Here is a 6,088-nt window from a genome sequence, read left to right as displayed (position 1 = left end):
AAGTTCTGAGGCGGGTACGGACTCCTAGGTGCAGTTGAGGACCCAATTCCAAGGAATATTTTAGTTTCAAGCGTTGAAAGGGGAGGAGAGGAGGACCATTTACCACATCTAGGAAAGCGACCCTCTGACGTGCCCAAGGGGTAGGACTGGGGATCCAGCTTCCTTGTGGGGAGGTGCTGGGTAGAGGAGTTGACCCGCTTAGGGCCCTTCCTGTCCTAAAGTCTCTGTGATTTATCCTTCCTGCACCCTCACCCACGGAGGGCAGGCTGCCATTGCCCCCTGCCTGCAACAGGACCAAGAGGAAGGAAGGAAGGAATCAGGAACTACGAGTGAAAAACTACCTCGTTTTAGAGTTTATTCGATATATATTTATGAAGGGCTTGCTAAATGCCAGGCACTTTTGCTAGGCGTTGCCATAGGGGTAATAAAACAAACCTAGAGAAGCTTGGTAAAAAGAAGAAAATCAGGCCTCCTGACTCGAAGCTCAACATTTCTTTCCACAAGGCCTTGAATATGCAGGAATCAAGGGGCTGTGAGTTTAAATCCTGGGAGGATTCCTCAGGACTTTACTGAGATTAAGCTGAAAAAATACAAGCCATCAAAAAAACAAAAACAAGCCATCCAAAAAAAAGCTTTCCCTTTTCTGCCTATCAAGAGTACAGGATCGGGACTTCCCTGGTGGTCCAGTGGTAAAGAATCCGCCTTACAATGCAAGGGACATGGGTTCGATCCCTGGACGGGGAACTAAGATCCCACATGCCACAGGGCTACTAAGCCTGCGTGCCACAACTACTGAACTCGTGCACCTCAACTAGAGACCCCGTGCCGCAAACTACAGGGCCCATGCGCTCTGGAGGCCATACGCCACAGCTAGAGAGGGAAAACGCACCGCCACAACTAGAGAGAAGCCCTTGTGCTGCAACGAAAGATCCCACATGCCTCAACACAGATCCCGCGTGCCGCAACTAGGACCCAACACAGCCAAAAATAAAAAAGTAAATAAATAAATAATAATTAAAAAAAAAAGAGTACAGGATCATAATTTAACACTCCCAGCAAGACCTCGGGCAGCACTCAGTAACCAAACATACTGATACTTCTGTAGCAAAGCATATGAATATTCATATTAATTTGGGTACACTTATGAATATTCATACAAAATCAGACGAATAGCCTCACTTTATTTTTAAACTTTTTTTATTTCTTTAATGTTGTATCTATTTATTTTTATTTTTGGCTGTATTGGGTCTTCGCCGCTGCTCGTGGGCTTTGTCTAGTCGCAGCGAGCGGGATCCACTCTTCGTTGCGGTGCGCGGGCTTCTCATTGCGGTGGCTTCTCTTGTTGCCGAGTGCAGGCTCTAGGCGCACGGGCTTCAGTAGTTGTGGCACAAGGGCTCAGTAGTTGTGGCACGTGGGCTCTAGAGCGCAGGCTCAGTAGGTTGTGGCTCACGGGCTTAGTTGCTCCGCAGCATGTGGGATCTTCCTGGAACAAGGCTCGAACCCGTGTCCCCTGCATTGGCAGGCGGATTCCCAACCACTGCGCCACCAGGGAAGCCCCAGCCTCACCTTAGATTACGTTTTGCCGCCAAATTTGTTTCTTAAAAAAGAAGTCCTGTTTTCACAGCTTTATGAATTTTCCAGCCAGGGACTGTGGAGTTGAGTGATAATAGCCAGCATTTATTGAGAGCTAAAATACTGGATTTTTAGTTAACATTTATTGAGTGCCTAATAGGTGCCAAGCGCTTTTTTTTTTTTTTTTAACACAAATGGATTTTTTTTTTCAATTTTTGGCTCCGTTGGGTCTTCGTTGCTGTGCGTGGGCTTTCTCCAGTTGCGGCGGGCGGGGGCTGCTCTTCGTTACGGTGCGCGGGCTTCTCATTGTGGTGGCTTCTCTTGTTGCGGAGTACGGGCTCTAGCCGCACGGCCTTCAGTAGTTGTGGTACACAGGCTCAGTAGTTGTGGCTCGCAGGCTCTACAGCACAGGCTCAGTAGTTGTGGCACATGGGCTTAGTTGCTCCGTGGCACGTGGATCTTCCCGGACCAGGGCTTGAACCTGTGTCCCCTGCATTGGCAGGCGGATTCTTTTTTTATTATTATTTTTAAAATTTTATCTTATTTTTAAAATTATTTTTGGCTGTGCTGGGTCTTCGTTGCTGTGCACAGGCTTTCTCTAGTTGCGGCCAGCAGGGGCCACTCTTTATTGTGGTACGCGGGCTTCTCATTACAGTGACTTCTCTTGTTGTGGAGCATGGGCTCTAGACGTGCGGGCTTCAGCAGTTGCAGCACACGGGCTCAGGAGTTGCAGCACGCGGGCCCTAGAGCGCGTGGGCTTCAGTAGTTGTGGTGCAAGGGCCTAGCTGGTCCGCGGCATGTGGAATCCTCCCGGACCAGGGCTCGAACCCGTGTCCCCTGCACTGGCAGGCAGATTTCCAACCACTGTGCCACCAGGGAAGTCCCTGGCAGGTGGATTCTTAACCACTTAACCACTACACCACCAGGCAAGTCCTGTGCCAAGTGCTTTGTATGTCTTATTTATTCCTTTCAACAAACCTATGAAGTAAGTACTATTATTAGTCCATTCTGATAGATGGAAAAAGAGAGGCTTACAGAGGTTCGGTCATTTACATGGGTCACAGTGAGAGCAAGCCAAATCTGTCTCCAGAAAAAACGTTCTGACCACTATGTGATACTGTCACAGCTTGGAACTCTCTCCCACACTTACCACATTGTACCTTGTACTAATTACAGTCCTTTGGTACCTGTTGCTTCCACCCCCTACTCCCTCCTGCTCCCCGTTCTTCGGACTCTAGATCGTGTATTATCTATGAATCCAGCATGGGGCCTGTCACAGCTTAGGTACTTAACATGAAGCAAAATGAATTGATACAATATTTTATACAGATTTCATGTTTTATTGGTATAGCATTTTACCACTCTATAATAAAGATGCCTAAATATCTCTGAAAGGATATGCAAGAAACTGGTAACAGCGGTTGCCTCTTGACTGCAGACAAGATGGGGCAAAGGGCATATATATATATATATATATATATATATATATACACACACATACACACACACAAACACACTTGTACCTTTTAAATGTTGTGCTGTACATCTATTGCCTATTCAAACTATATATTTCATTCATTTTTTAAGGATTCTAGAATTTTTCTTGGGTATTATTTACTTAGTAAGATGGTCAAAAGTCATTGGGTAACCTCACGCAAAGAAAAACACTACTTCATAGCTTCTCCATGGCTACAGACTGCAGAGGCCCATAGGGGGCCCATGGGGTGAGAGGAGTCCTCAATGGGTCCCTTACTTATTATTGGACCATTGTTTTCAGGTACAAGGTCCATTAGAGATGGGACAATGAACAGAAAACCACTTACCTCAGATCCAGAAAAAAGAGGTTCAACCTTTGATATGTACCACTCTGCAAATATCCTCTTTGAGCCTATTTCTGCATCCATAGAATGGTGATAATTACTACCTCTCAGGGTTTTTCTGAGGATTAAGTGTGGCATTTTTAGAAGTGTTTTGCAAAGTGGTAAGCACTGTCCAAATAATTGGCACCTCACTTGCCCATGTGCCTTCTCTCCTCTGGGCCTGTGCTCATATTTTCTCTACCTGGAATACGCTTTCCCTTTATTAGGGAAAATCCTAATTATTTAAAGTCTCTAAGCTTCTATTCTTCATCAGTAATACTGATAAAAAAAATAGTAGCTATAAAGAAGAGATAATGTGATGATGAATGTGCACAATACCTGGCCAAAGTAAGTGTTCGATAATAATAATTATTATTATCTTACATTTTACTTATTTATTTTTGGCTGCATTGGGTGGCTTCTCTTGTTGCGGAGCATGGGCTCTGGGCGTGTGGGCTCAGTAGTTGTGGCACATGGGCTTAGTTGCTCCGTGGCATGTGGGATCTTCCCGGACCAGGGCTCGAACCTGTGTCCCCTGCACTGGCAGGTGGATTCTTAACCACTGTGCCACCAGGGAAGTCCTGGAAGTCCTGCGTTCAATAATTATTAACTCTTTAAAAAAATTATTTATTTTATTTTTGGTTGCATTGGGTCTTTGTTGCCGTGCACGGTCTTTCTCTAGTTGTGTTGAGTGGGAGCTACTCTTTGTTGCGGTGCTCAGGCTTCTCATTGCGATGGCTCCTCTTGTTGTGGAGCATGGGTTCTAGGCGCACAGGCCTCAGTAGTTGTGGGACACGGGCTCATTAGTTGTGGCGCATGGGCTTAGTTGCTCCGAGGCATGTGGGATCCTCCCGGACCAGGGATCAAACCTGTGTTCCCTGAGTTGGCAGGCGGATTCTTAACCACTGCCCCACCAGCAAAGTCCCAATAATTATTAACTCTTATTATTCTTACCTTCAAGCCTGGCTGTAATATTACTTTCTCTGCCAAGCTTTAACACCCCCAGGCATATTATTAATATTATTAGTCATTTTTAATTACTCCATCCTCTGAAGTAATTCATACCTTTATTATAGCACGTACTGCTTTTTAAAAAAAATAAATTTATTTATTTATCTTTGGCTGCGTTGGGTCTTCATTGCTGGTGCGGGCTTTCTCTAGTTGCAGTGAGCGGGGGCTACTCTTCGTTGCAATGCGCGGGCTTCTCATTGCGGAGGCTTCTCTTGTTGCGGTGCACGGGCTCTAGGTGTGCAGGCTTCAGTAGTTGTGGCACGCAGGCTCAGTAGTTGTGGCTCACGGGCTTAGTTGCTCCGCAGCATGTGGGATCTTCCCGGACCAGGGCTCGAACCCGTGTCCTCTGCCTTGGCAGGCGGATTCTTAACCACTGTGCCACCGGGGAAGCCCTGCTTTTTATTTTAGTAGTTTGGTTACTCATCTGTCTAGCTACTACATATGACGTCCTCTAGGGCAGTAAGCATGGAGCACCTATCTTGTATCTCCAGGACCTGACATGCAGTGAGTATTGCAGAAATGGTAAACACAATGGAAGTGTTTGGTAGCCAGGTGCCCTTCCCCTGGCCACGGATCTTTAAGATTTCACCTCCTCTTCCTCAGAAATGCCCATTTTCTTTCCAAAGGGCTGGCCAAGCTTGTACAAAGAATCTTCAACTCAAGGTCTAAAGGGCTGCAGCTGCTTGAAGGACCAGCTCACCAACTCCCAAGGGAACTCCAGAAGGTCTCTAAACTGGGAAAGGAAGAACCAGGGAGAGGCTAGCAGAACTTTGTGAATTGGCATTGCTTAGTCCAGTGCTCACTGACTTTTTCAAGGCAACACCTGGCTGCTTTTCCCTGGCAGCTTGGCCACAGCGCAAGAGTGTGCCTTCTGAAGCCACTCCCATGGCCTCTGGGGATGGATGACACAACCAAGCTGTGTTCCGACAGGAAACTGGATCCAAGCCTCTCTCTCCTCCCCAGCACACTGGACTGCATTGAGCCATCTCTCAGTGCAGCAAAGTTTGGTAGCACCTTGCTCATGGCAACCTGGCAGCACTCTCCCCCAGGACAGAGACCAGCAAGTATCCTGATGTTCAGGTCACTGCTGTGCTTCAACCTTCTAAATAGATACATCGTGAAGATCCTTCTCCTCTTCCCCAAGGTCTTGTGTCCCACTACTCTCTGGAGCAGTCCTTCCCCTCCAGGGCCTAGCCTTTTGTCTTGGGCTCAGTGCCAGGAATAGATGAAGAGTTCCCATCCAGGTCACAAATTGGGGGCTAAAAGGAAAAATCAGAACTTGGACTGGGTGTTGGAGGCTTCTGATTATAAGTAATAGCTATATTAAAATTTTTAATAATACACGTATGTGTTATCTCATTACATATCTCAATACATCTTTATATTACATATAATTAATACTGTACATGTATATTAAAAAATACTGTACATTACATATATTATCATTATTTGCATACATTTACCTGTATTATCTTACTTTGTTGTCACAATCACTATGAATTGTTCTCATCCCCATTTTACAGATGGGGAAATCAAGGCTCAAGAGAGATAATTAACTTCATAGTTAAGAAATGGCAGGGCTGAGATTTGCACTCCCCTCTAACTCCCAAGTTTATGGTCTTTGCCACCTTGCTGAACTCTTAAGG

The sequence above is a fragment of the Delphinus delphis genome, chromosome 19, assembly GCF_949987515.2.
Source record: "Delphinus delphis chromosome 19, mDelDel1.2, whole genome shotgun sequence".
NCBI classification, from domain to species: domain Eukaryota; kingdom Metazoa; phylum Chordata; class Mammalia; order Artiodactyla; family Delphinidae; genus Delphinus; species Delphinus delphis.
This window is presented reverse-complemented; position numbering follows the sequence as displayed.